The sequence below is a fragment of the Myxocyprinus asiaticus genome, chromosome 33 (genome assembly GCF_019703515.2).
Source record: "Myxocyprinus asiaticus isolate MX2 ecotype Aquarium Trade chromosome 33, UBuf_Myxa_2, whole genome shotgun sequence".
In the NCBI taxonomy this organism is placed as follows: Eukaryota; Metazoa; Chordata; class Actinopteri; order Cypriniformes; family Catostomidae; genus Myxocyprinus; species Myxocyprinus asiaticus.
Window position 1 is genome coordinate 20,300,591 of NC_059376.1, and position 12,829 is coordinate 20,313,419.

The 12,829-nt window shown below is 39.3% G+C and overlaps 1 protein-coding gene and 1 pseudogene across 1 annotated transcript in view; one reads left to right on the plus strand and one right to left on the minus strand.

Annotated features, from left to right (window-relative positions):
* Window positions 1–5,756, minus strand: part of LOC127424140 (angiopoietin-related protein 2-like) — a 46,176-nt gene extending 40,420 nt beyond the window's left edge. Inside the window, exon 1 of the mRNA XM_051669066.1 lies at window positions 5,051–5,756. The gene's annotated coding sequence lies outside the window, so the exon portion shown is untranslated. The remainder of the gene's footprint in view (window positions 1–5,050) is intronic.
* The window catches only part of LOC127424601 (ras-specific guanine nucleotide-releasing factor RalGPS1-like), a 176,305-nt pseudogene that overhangs the window by 115,870 nt on the left and 47,606 nt on the right, over window positions 1–12,829 (plus strand).

Consider the following 12,829-nt stretch of genomic DNA (forward strand, 5'->3'; position numbering starts at 1 on the left):
AATATCTGTGTGAGCGTTTGTATGCATGGGTTTAGAAGCAGGCGCTCATAAAGAAGAGAAAGCACATCTGCCTAATCCAGAAGCTGACATTACGCCCTTGGTGAAAACAAAATCCTCCAAAGCCTGTCCTTTATGACCTGTTTGCTCTCTCCTCCCTACCTGAAGTACACTCAGACATATACACACCTTGAGAAGTGTCCTGACAGGCAAAAGTGAAGTTTACCTTGTCTAGTATTCCATTATTGACATGCCAATACTAGCTACAAGCAACAGCATAAATGAACAGATATTTAACTTTTCCATTTATACCCTAAAAGAAAAAAAGACTAGTTTTAAAAGAAAAATAGCCAATGGAAACTCATGTTCCCTTTCAAGGAAACATCAACGTTACGTAATGACGTAATTGGGACTACGTCAGTGCTCTCATGTGGTCTGAAGCCTGTATACAATCTTGCGTCAAACAATGCGGTCTCTGAAAGGAGCCATATTAGCCTTGAGGATCCTGCTCTTGTGATAAGAAGAAGGATTGAGGATGGGCGCCAGACTTTTCCTTGTGTTTCTCTCTCCCTCCAGACGGATGCACTGTTCTCGTCATTGAGACATGCTCCTTTATCTGGCGCGTGGCCTAATTCGGCGTTGTTATGCGTCACAGAGGCAATGCTGATTTGGAGGTGTTTCATTGCGGAAATGATGGAAAAGGTAGGCACTTGATTAAAAATACCAAATTTCTTCTATTTTTTGCCCTAGAGAGTTCACAGAAACGTAATGAGGCACGGGGCGCAGCCCGGGCTCTCTTTCTTTCTCTCCCGTTTTTGGAGTGCTGTTGCGTGGCAGGCGAGAAAAAGCGTCTCTAGTTGCGTGGCGGGCGTCTCTAGTTGCTGCATAGGCTGCATAGGCTCGTGCTCGTGCCTTTTACAGAAAATCTGGTGAGATGGCGCCAAGTGCTCGACTATATAGAGCCTGTGACATGGTTCCCTATGGGTGTCGCTTAAGTGGCATCAGCTAATAAATTGGCATGATTGTATACAGGCTTCAGACCAAGTGAGACCACTGACGTAGTCCCAATTGCATCATTACGCAACTTCTCGTTCCCTCTCAGGGAATCAAGGTAATGTTTGTAACGGAGATGTAATTTTTAGCAGTCTTAACCAATAACATCAGTGTAATGTGAAATCAGGTGAATCTAATGGCAAAATGTTTAGGTCACATTTTAATAAAAATATAAAATGTAATTAAAAATAGGAAATTACAATTTTCATATAGAAAAAGAAGCTTAATTTAGGGCTTAATTTAATATAAAAAAATATTTATTTATGTTTTATTTTTATTTTATTTTATTTATTTGTATAGTTTCATTATTTTTCTGTCAAAGAAAGCACATTTCCCCCTAAATTACCATTAACATAATGCATCCGAGCTGTATTACAGAAAGAATTAATATAAAATTATTAATGAACATTAATAATTAACTTTAACAAACCTTATTAACTGCTTTAAGGCTAAACAGATTATTTACCACATTTAAAAAGGTCTGTATGTCTTTTATATCAAAATAAGAAATTATATTTTTCATAAAGACAACAAAGTCATTTTAAGGGCTATTCATATTTTTTGTTTCATTGTGACATTATTTTCCTGACAATTAAAGGGATAGTTCACACAAAAATGAAAATTCAATTGTTTACTCACCCCTGTGTTGTTATAACCTCATTTGACTTTCTTTCTTTTTCTTAACACATAGGGAGAAATTGTGAAGAAAAAAAAATGTTTTGCACAGTTATGTCATACAATAGCTGTTTATGGTGACTACCTCTTCAAGCTTCAAAAGCATGCAAAAGTATAATTCAGAAGTCTGATAAATTATCACATGAGACTCATGATTGTTCTGAAAACATATGATAAGGTTTGGTGAGAAACAAACCAAAATGTTATGTAATATTTAGTGAAACTGTAGACCGACATTGCTCTCCTCATTCACGAGATTGCATGAGAGCAACAGTTCTCGCAGCCCCCCGCTCGTGAGATGGGGTGTTCAAGTGAAAACACTTTTTGTTTAAACAAAAACAGGTCTTCCACAGCGATACTAGTCTTGCATAGCTAGACCTTTGACTTAAAGAGCAAAGGTCTGGGGTCTATCGCAGCTAACATTGGCAAAGAACCAGCCACATAGGCAGGAAAAGCCATCTAACTGACATGTAAAGCGACATATCACAGTCAGGTTTGTCATTACGTGATGTTTAGGGGTGGGGTTATAGGAGATAGCTCATACCATAATAAAATAAATAATTTATATAATGGCGCTCGCGTCTCTGCGAGCGATTGCACAGAAAACACACGGGAAAATAGCGAAAAATGTGTAGCGAGTGTAAGTGCAGCACTGAAGCTCATTACAGAGTATCTCACAGACATAACTAAGTAAACAAAGCAGAATATACAGCTCTGCTTATCCGATTTACTTTTTGCTACGTGCCTCAAATCAAACGCTGAATATCTTTAAAAAAGTTGATGTGACTAACCTGGCAAACTTGGGCAAATTCTGTGATTATTTAGTCCTCAGAAGCGCTCATTGTAGTAACATGGAACCTTGTAAACTCGACTCGTATTTCCACCCAGACCAGCACAAACTAGGTTCTCGGAAATCCTCGCCAATCAGATTTGGCTGACTGGACTGAGAAAACTTGTATGCTTAATTGTCATAATAATGAAAATAATGTCACAATGCAAAGCAATAGAAATAGAAAAGTCTTAATGGTCCTTAAAATAGGCTTCATTTTCTTTTAGCACAATACATTTTTGTTTTTCGTGACCTTGATATGTTCTTCACAGATTTTGTGAGATTCAAGCAATCACGGGTTCACAGTTCATTACGGCTTTGCTTCTCAGTTTGGACATGTCCAGAGTAACACCAGTCTACATTAGCAGGCATTACGCCTCCTTTCTCTGACACAGTAACAGTGTTTGAGTCATTAATTAGAGTGTAAGGGGACATGACTGGTAGATGTCTTTTCTCTCTCTCACTCCCTCATTCCCTCGTTCTTTTGCCTGCCCTTCTCAGTTCAACCTGAGCATGGCATTCCTTGAATTCCGCCCCTCCTCATTAGGGTGAGCCAAGCTGCCACACACACACTCACAAAGCCCTCACCTAACACTTGTGCCTGTGTGCCCTCATACTTTCACCCCTTCACAAATTAGCTCTGACTGCAGAGTGATATGTAGGTTAACAGAGCACACAGAGTAATGAGACTATACACAGTTCTTTTACAAGTTTAGACCTATTTGATGGTGATTAGTTTAATTATGTTCCACAGAGTCACATTCTGTTTAAAGGGATAGTTCACACATAAATAAAAATTCTGTTATCATTTACTCATCCTCATGTCATTGTATGATTTTTTTTTCCATGCCCTATCAAAGGGGAAGTTAAGCAGACTGCCCAAGTTGCTTTATACTGTCATAAAAGTATAATAAAAGCATCATAAAAGTAATCTATGCAAATTGCCTGCTAAGTAAGTCCTCTGAAGCCATATGCTACCTTTGCAGGACTGAAATTTAAGTTAACAAATGTATTAACTAATAAACAAATGACCCTATTGTTTACACATAAAGTACATTGTTAAAGGTTTCACAACTATATTATTATGTTGTTGTGGCAGTTTTTAGAGAAAGGTTTTTTTGTTGGAGTATCTTTTTGTTACATCATTTTCTAGAGCTGTTTTTATTGTATAGACCAGTGGTTTTCAACCTTTAGAGTCCCACGGACCCCCTACTTAGACTCTCAGCCAACCCAGGGACACCAAAGTTTTACTTAGAAATGCTTTATAACAAGGTTTATCAAACATTTCTACAGATGATTAATGCACCACATTTAGAAATTAATTTTGAAATAAATATGATATTGTTAAATAAAATCGTATAAGTTTTTTTATATTGTTCCACAAGGACCCCACAAAATACCTAGGTCTAGACCATTGTATAAGCAATGCTGAGTGGCTTGTATTTACTATTGCAATTATGAGCTGTGTGTATTCTGTTGCCATGGCACGCTCATCTATGAAAAGTAAAATAGAGAGGGCTGACAAATTTGATTTTGAAAACATCTAAGTGTTCATTCATAAGATCTCTCTTATTCAAAGAACAAAGGCTTATTCAGAAGTCTGTCTCCCCTCTGATGAAAACAGCTTCCTGAGGGATGAAACAAAGATAGGCATCCACAGTCAACTCTCCTGTGTCCTGTCCCATACAAAAATTTCACTCTGCGTGCAGGATGTGTAGATTACCCACCTCTATCAGTCCCTGCCCTGCATCCCTCTGTGCAAATACAGTATTTACATTCTCTTACTAATTCCAAAAATAATAATTTGTAATCATAAAACTTGAAGATGCATTGTGTAAAACATTCTCCTGATGCATTTTGTGCTGTTTAATCCACTTTGTCTTTCCTTTTTATTCTTTACACCGCATAGAATGTCTTTATAAACAAATCTAAACTTTGAAAGCACACTAGAAACAACTCTTTCTGCTCTAAATATGCCACAGTTCTCTACAAGCTTGCAACGGTTGCTTTATATTGTGTGTAGAAGACCCTCACTGATAACAGGCATTGTGTGTTTATTACCAATTAACTGCCTCTTACCTCTGAAACATACCATCCCAAATTTCCCACTTGCATTGTCCCAAGCAGCCTTGTAGGACTTCATTTCAGTCCAGCAAAGATTAACCCTCCATTTAAAACTCAGAATGCAATGTCGCCTGGGGCAACAGACCTAATCCACACAGCCCATGATAGCTTCAGGATGGGGGGCAAAGCTTAAAAACGTTTAGGAAAGCATACAGAATAATACCTTATACAATCACAGTGTCCAAATTCAGCATGTAACACAAAAGGAATCTCATTACACAACATAAACTTACCAGTGACCATAAACAGGTGTTTAAAAGTTAATTCTAAGATTAGCACAATCTCTACATTATGGTGAGCCTGTTGCATTTGCACATGTTTAAAGGACACCAGCATTTAGTACAGCAAGTAGAGTCTTTAACTCAACCTTACCAGATTATTCCAGTTTACTGCACAGCACCCTCTTCAAATCCGTCAGTGTCCTGGAGAATCTGTTTAAAGTGCTTCTGTAAAAAGAGTCATCACAGTTTGGAGAGATTTCTCGGTGGGGTTTCCCTCTTTGCTCTTCCCACTATCTCTCTGTTGTAATCCCCCACTGTCTCTTTTTTTAGTGTGTCCTCTGTGCCAGTGAAAAGGTCTTCAGTCTTAAAGCCCTCAATTAAACATCTCTGTCTGTGTGGGGATGCAGAGCCTGTGAAACCTTGCCCAGGACTTAGACAAGTACCAGTCGCTCCAAGCCATTTTCTTAAGGAAAATAAATAAATAAAAAACTGAAAAGTCCTTAGAATTAAACATATATATATATATATATATAAAGCCAGAAGTATCCCTTAAATCTGAGGTGTTAGTAGAAATTCTTTAGTCTTCAAGAAAATGTTATAGTATTTTAAAGAGTTTAAGAGAAGTGGTCATAATTTGTAAAGTCCTTGGGCTTTGAAGAACTCAGAGGATCAGTAGATATTTCTGTTAAGAGAAGTGGATGTGGGTTCCTCAGTGAGTGTGGGGTTTTGAAGGCAGTGAAAGTCCAACAGCATGGTCAGCTTGCTCTTCTCAGCCCAAAGGAGGAGTGTGTGTGTGTTCCTTGTCACTCTTACTGGATTAAGTCCATCACCTCTGTTGCACTTACTTTTTCTACTGCTCTCTCTTCCTCTCTTCCTTACAACAAGCAGTGAATTTGGGGTTGGTCCACCCCCTCTTCACTTTTCTCCTCCCCTTGGCACAAAGGGATCTGAAAGCATGAGCTTCTAATTCCCCACCCATATTCACAACCCCTACTATTGCCTTCTCCCTTTCTGTGGCTATTTCCGGCCAGTCGTCTACCAGCTGCAACTGTTGTCTGGAGTTCAGTGATGTCACAGCAATCAGGTCCTAATTGTACATGTTATAGGGTTAGAATTAGGAGAGTGAGGGTTAGAAATATCAAAATAGAGGAAAAGTTAAAGTGAGCATGGTAATATTTTGTGTTTTGTTTTGCTTTGTTTTTGTTTTGAAATTAGGTAGTTGACTTTTTTCTAGGGCATTACTTTCCAGCAGTTTGTTTATAAGGAATAAAATAAAAGTGCATCTCTTTTATAGCTTGAAATGAATTCTGAAGCTGCATTTGCTTTCAGGATTTTGGGGTTGCATTGATTCATACAACAGTTTATTTGTTTTGTAGCACTAACACACTTTGCTTTTGCAGAGTAGGTTTGGATTCAGTTTGTTTTATTGGTAACATTCTGCTTAATTTTTAAGGCCAATGGGTTTTAATTTTGAGTCAGCTTAATATTTCTGTTGGGTTCGGGGTTTGCCTGGTGTTTATTTCTCACAAGCAATTATGTAATTTCAAGGCCCTCACAATAAAGCAATTACACTGAAGGTCTTACCAGATGCTGAAAAAGGCCAGAAAAAAGAAAATGGAAAAAAAGAGAAAGAAATCCAGGCTAATATTGCCAAAACAGTCTACACAGTACTCTGCAAATTCAGTCAAATTAATTAAGCATTTCCCCATACTTCATAAACAGCATAATCAAACCTCCAGCATATTATGGAGATTCTGTTAAAATTCTTAATTTCCCTTAACAGGAACTCAGTTTGTGGGAATTTACAAGCTGTTTGATGTGGGATGTGTCCCCATGGAATGTTCACACTCAATAAGAATGCCTCACAAGGTGTTCTCAGAGCAGATGTTGAACAGACACTATGCTTCTTGTTTAGGTCAAAGCTCACCTGGCTTTTACTTATCAATACGAACAGCTAAAAGCAGGACTTTTAGAGAGCTGAAAACCACATTGATTGACTATATGTGTGTTCCACTACCATTTATCTCAGATCAATCAAGATCCATTTACTTTTTAGACTGTGAAAAGCCTTTCAAGTATTCAGCAGAAGACTTTAAAGAAACATAAAAAAGGTTTGAAATGGAATGTACGATACCCCTGAAAGATCTCTTAATTCGATACCAAAAGAGAAATGTTCTCGAACAATGCACCACACTTTAATTCAGTTGGCTTTTTACAATAGTAAACAGTTACTGTATAGAACATTTCTGCAAAAGCTGGAGATGCATATTTTATCATCACATAACCAGATTTCAGGTCTCTTTTTGGTGGATGTGGAAACAATTATATTTTGATTGGCTGAAGAGCATTTATTAACAAGATAATCCTTGATTTTAAACCATTTAAAAAGGAGAAGAAGAATGCTGACAAGGAAAAAAAAAAAAAAAAAAAAACATAAATTACTACTTGAAATTTATCTATCTATATTTCATCGGAACCTGTTTTGTTAGTGTTAGGTACAAAATCATGCTTTGCTTGGCAGAAAGCTCTCCTGTGGAACACAGTTCAAAGGATTAAACACTATACCTTACATCCAAAATGTCCTGGAAATAAATGTATTCTTCCTAATATGATTTGCAATGAAGCAGCAGTAACATTTTATATGGAAAAGGATTAGTAAAACATTTTTAAATTAAAGAGATAGTTCACCCAAAAATGAATTTTCATTCTCTTTCAAAAATATCTTATCATTTGTTCACCCTCATGCCATACCAGATGTGTATGACTTTCTTTCTTCTGCAGAACACAAACAAAGATTTTTAGAAAAATATCTCGGCTCTGTTGGTTCTCACAATGCAAGTGAATGGTGACCAGACCTTTGAAGCTCCAAAGATCACATAAAGGCCACGTAAAAGTAATCCATAAGACTCCAGTGGTTAAATCAATATCTTTAGAAGCGATATGATAGGTGTGAGTGAGAAACAGATCAATATTTAAAGGGATAGTTCACCCAAAAATGAAAATTCTCTCATCACTTACTCACCCTCATGCCATCCCAGATGTGTATGACTTTCTTTCTTCTGCAAAGCACAAACAAAGATTTTTAGTAGAATATCTCAGCTCTATAAATCTCCACTTTCACTTCCACATTCTGGTGTGGAAGTAATTTTCACATTAAGCCACCTACTGGCCAGGGATGGTCAAAGGTGGAGATTTATAGCCGAAAAAAAAGGACTTAAATATTGATCTGTTTCTTACCCACACCTATTATATCACTTTTGAAGATATGAATTTAACCACTGGAGTCATATGGATTACTTTTATGCATTCACTTGCATTGTGAGGACCTACAGAGCTGAGGTATTCATCTAAAAATATTTTTATTTTTTATTTTTGGTTGAACTATTCCTTTAAAATTTTAGAATAGTGGTATAATGAGAAATTATCTATCTATCTATCTATCTGTCTGTCTGTCTGACCGTCTGAGCAAATCTGCAAAGCAGCTGCTAAACTGTTTTAATTTGAAATGTTATTTGATGTGAACATAAGTTTTCCACATGCTAGTGGTGGCACAGACTGTGCCATGTGTTGGTGAATTTAAATATGTTTGGTCTCATTCACAATGGCAGTCAGCATTGTGGTTTGTGAATAGAACTCTCTAATTTGTGTCATAGTATAAGTTAACAGTCAGATTCTTTGCAGACGAGTGTGTGCTTGTATTTCCTCAAAACCAGTGTGTAACTGTGGGTCTCTTTTTCAATTGCTAAACCAGAGCAGGTGCGACAGTTTCCCTCATTATTCAAAAACAAAATTGGGGCATATAGGGTAAATCGGAAGGGAAAGCATATTCTCACATGAATATGAAAATATCACAGCCATTTCTGCTGAAGTTGTGTCTGCAACTTCACTAAGTGTCTGCAAATGCACAGACACTTAGTGAAGCTGCTGGGTTGTTAGTGATTACCCTCCAAGCGAGGAGAGGAGAAGAAAAAGTGATCTCAAATGAATAACTCCCAGATTGCTTCTCACCTCATAAAGACAGCATCAGATAAGCATCTGTTGCTGTAATGAAATCGTTAGACTGCAGAAATAATTATGTGACAAACACAGGTGAAAACAATATATTAGACTGTTATTTCTTGCTGTTTTGTAGACTAATTTAAGTCTACCCACTGTGAATCATCCCATAATGTCCTTTATCATTTCCTTACCAGATGTGTTTGATCTATTCATTGTTATTAGATGTGACATTTGCCAGCATTAGCTCATGACATAGCCTTGCATGTAGCTAGTTAATTTATTATTTAGTCCCTGAAGAATTTTTATTGCTCAGAGGTTCTGTAGCTTTTTCATAGCTCAGGAGACGTAATTAAGTTGTCAGTTATGTTTCATTTAGTATCAACTTTGTCTGAGATGTTTTTTCTAAAATTCCATTTGGAGAAATAAAATAGAAACAAACGAGACAATTGTTGAAATAGAGTAAGATTATTGAGCTATAAAATGAATGTGGATGGCATAGCTCTTATAATTTGCTCTTGGAAGAATTTAATAAGAAATGTTTCACATTGAACAATTTTTAATTGCAGTCTTTGGTGTTTCAGCAAATCTGAGCATTGTTTGAGACACATTATTTGTTTTGACAGTATTATTGCTGTATTTCCAACTGCAGCTTACTGTAGATACTGTTTACAGTATGTTGCTATCAGTTTTGTTGTTTTTACAGTATTATTTCTGTAATTTCCACCATGCCTTACTATACAAACTGTTTACAGTATGTTACTGTGAAACTGAGCTGTATTCTTTAGGAAAAAATGAGCAGGAAAATAATTACAGTAATTTACTGTTAAATTGCATGAGAACTGGCCCAATCTCAAACCTACACATACACAATTTAGAGGGGAAACCTATGAACGCTGAGCCTGCACTCGACTCACTTCAGCCTTGAGAGGAGCATAAGCAAAGTGATCTCTTTTCGACTGAACCAGGTGAGCATCAAAAATCACACAAAACATATTTTAGCAGTTTATAATAATTTTTTCAAACATTCATCATTTGACAATGAAGATCTGCATGTTATTTTTGCTTTGTAATTATAAAGTTTACATTCTCAAACAGATACTAGCATTAGTTATAATGGCTATTCTGTTTAGTATCGAACTAAGCAAGTTTTGAAGTACTAAGTAACCAAATTACCTTGTGTGTGAACAAATTTTATTTTTACACTAGACGAATGTACGCAACTCATTGGACGCCCTGTTTTTATTTTTATTTTGATGTGCTGCAGAGTTATACTGGCCACTTTATTTGACCCGTCCATCTAAAATGAAGTTATGTTATGTTCAAATTTTACATGTGTGTGAATTGTATTCGAAATGTATGTAAGTAACTTCTGTCTCATTCCTTTCTGAATGATGCACAACCTTGGTTGTTGAGAGTGTATTCTCTCCCTCATAGCTTAAATGCCATGTTGATATAAAAACAAGACTGAAGTTATGATATGAAGTGATTTTTATATTTGTTCTCTAGGTCTGGATAGGCAAAGAATTGGAGAGTGTTCTTTCAGTCATTTGGACATCTGGTGAACTTAATATTGAAGTTTTTGAATAGACTTTGATGTGTGTAGTCATAATTTACCTTTATGAGTAACATTTATGTGATTTTTGAGTTGTCATTGTGTAATAAATGTTATGTTTGCAAAAAGGTTTCAATTGTTTCATTCTTTTTTATTTTTTATTTATTTTTATTTTTTACTTGAAATAGATAGTAGTTATTTAATCTAACTCTGTAAGGTAAAACTGTGCTTATTGTGGCTAGTAATACGGTATGGACACTGCAATTTAATATACAATTACCATAATTAATTTTACGGTACAGCTAATATACTGTATTTTAAAGAGCCCATATTATGCTAATTTACAGGTTCATGATTTTATTTTGAGGGTCTACTAGAATAGGTTTACATGCTTTAATGTTCAAAAAACACATTATTTTTCTCATACTGTACATTTCTGCTAAACCTATTTTCATCCTCTGGCTCAAACACTCTGATTTAGGTCCTGTCTCTTTAAAGCCCCCCTTTCCGAAAAGCCCTGTCTGCTCTGATTGGTCAGCTGGCCTAGTCTGTTATGATTGGTTAACCACGTAGAGTGTGTGTCGGAAATGTAACGCCCCTTACCATAACCGAGTTTCAGGCTTCCTGAGCAGCTGTAAATACTGTTGTAACTATGGTAACAATGGCATTGGTTTTTGCCATACCAGTTCGAGCCGATAATTAAAGTTTGGAAGAACAAGCTGATCGACCTGATAGAAATGAGAGGTCGGTCCAAGGGCTGAAAAGATGGTGACAGACCGACGTAATGGCCACGTGGTGTGTCCCATGGCGCCATGCCCATCTCGGGACTCGAGTCTGGATCCAGTGCTGAAGCGGCCTCATATGCATCAACCCGAGCGGGGTGGCCACCGTCGAGGATGCCATATGCCCCAGGAGCCTCTGAAAAAGTTTCAGTGGAACCGCTGTTCCCTGTTTGAACGCCTTCAAACAGGCCAGCACCGACTGGGCGCGCTCGTTCGTAAGACGCGCCTTCAAGGAGACTGAGTCCAACTCCAAACCGAGAAAAGAGATACTCTGAACCGGGAGGAGCTTGCTCTTTTCCCAGTTGACCCGAAGCCCTAGTCGGCTGAGGTGTGAGAGCACCAGGTCCCTGTGTGCGCATAACACGTCCCAAGAGTGAGCTAGGATTAGCCAGTCTTCGAGATAGTTGAGAATGCGAATGCCCACCTCCCTTAACGGGCCAAGGGCAGCCTCTGCGATCTTCGTAAAGATGCGAGGAGACAGGGACAGGCCAAAAGGGAGGACTTTGTACTGATACGCCTGACCCTCGAACGCGAACCGCAGGAAGGGTCTGTGTCGAGGAAGGATCGAGACGTGAAAGTACGCATACTTCAGGTCTACTGCTGCGAACCAATCTTGATGCCGGACGCTCGCCAGAATGCGTCTTTGCGTTAGCATCTTGAACGGGAGTCTGTGTAAGCCCGGTTCAGTACTCGCAGGTCCAAGATTGGCCGCATCCCACCGCCTTTTTTCGGTACGATGAAGTAGGGGCTGTAAAACCCTTTCTTCATCTCGGCTGGAGGGACAGGTTCTATTGCGTCCTTCCGTAGGAGGGTAGCGATCTCCGCGCACAGGGTGGCAGCGTTTTCGCCCTTGACCAAGGTGAAGTGAATACCGCTGAACCTGGGCGGTTGCCTGGCAAACTGAATCACATAGCCGAGTCGGACTGTCCGGATCAGCCACCGCGATGGATTGGAAAGCACAAGCCACGTGTCCAAATTCCGCGTGAGGGGGACAACGTCGTCGGACATACCGGCAGGTGGGGCCTCGCGGCGGGGCGGAGCATGAGGTGCCACAGCACGTCGTGGCCGTGCTGAGTCTAGGGACATCAAAGCACTTACCTGGCTCCTTGTGACCACCCCAGAACAGTCTGGGACGGGGGAGGAAGAGGACTGTCCTCGAAAACCGTGGAGGCTGCCACTTCGGGGGCGGCTGTGTGCCACAGCTGGGCACTCAGGGGCGGAAAGGGCACCGCTGGAGCGCCAATCCTGCAAGAAAAAGCCTGTGGACGGTTGTCGTGGTGACGACCGTACACACCGGGTATGTGACCCAGGGAGGAAGGAAGCTGCTCTTTTGCTGAACTGTTGGGTACCTCAGCCACTTGGGCGTGCGGCAAAATCAAACAAAAAGGCAACAAAAGATTTTACACCTGGCCCTCCACCGGGGGATGGAGTGGTCTTCCTACCAGCTCGACGTGAGTGGGTTCCCTCGTACCTGGGTTGCCCGTCTCAGGGGCACTTCGAGAACCTCCATGGGTTCTTCGGCGCCAGCTGTGAGATGGGTGGCGTCGGCTTCCTGTGGTGGGCTTCACGCCGGGGCCGGGCCGAAGGGGCAGGCTGT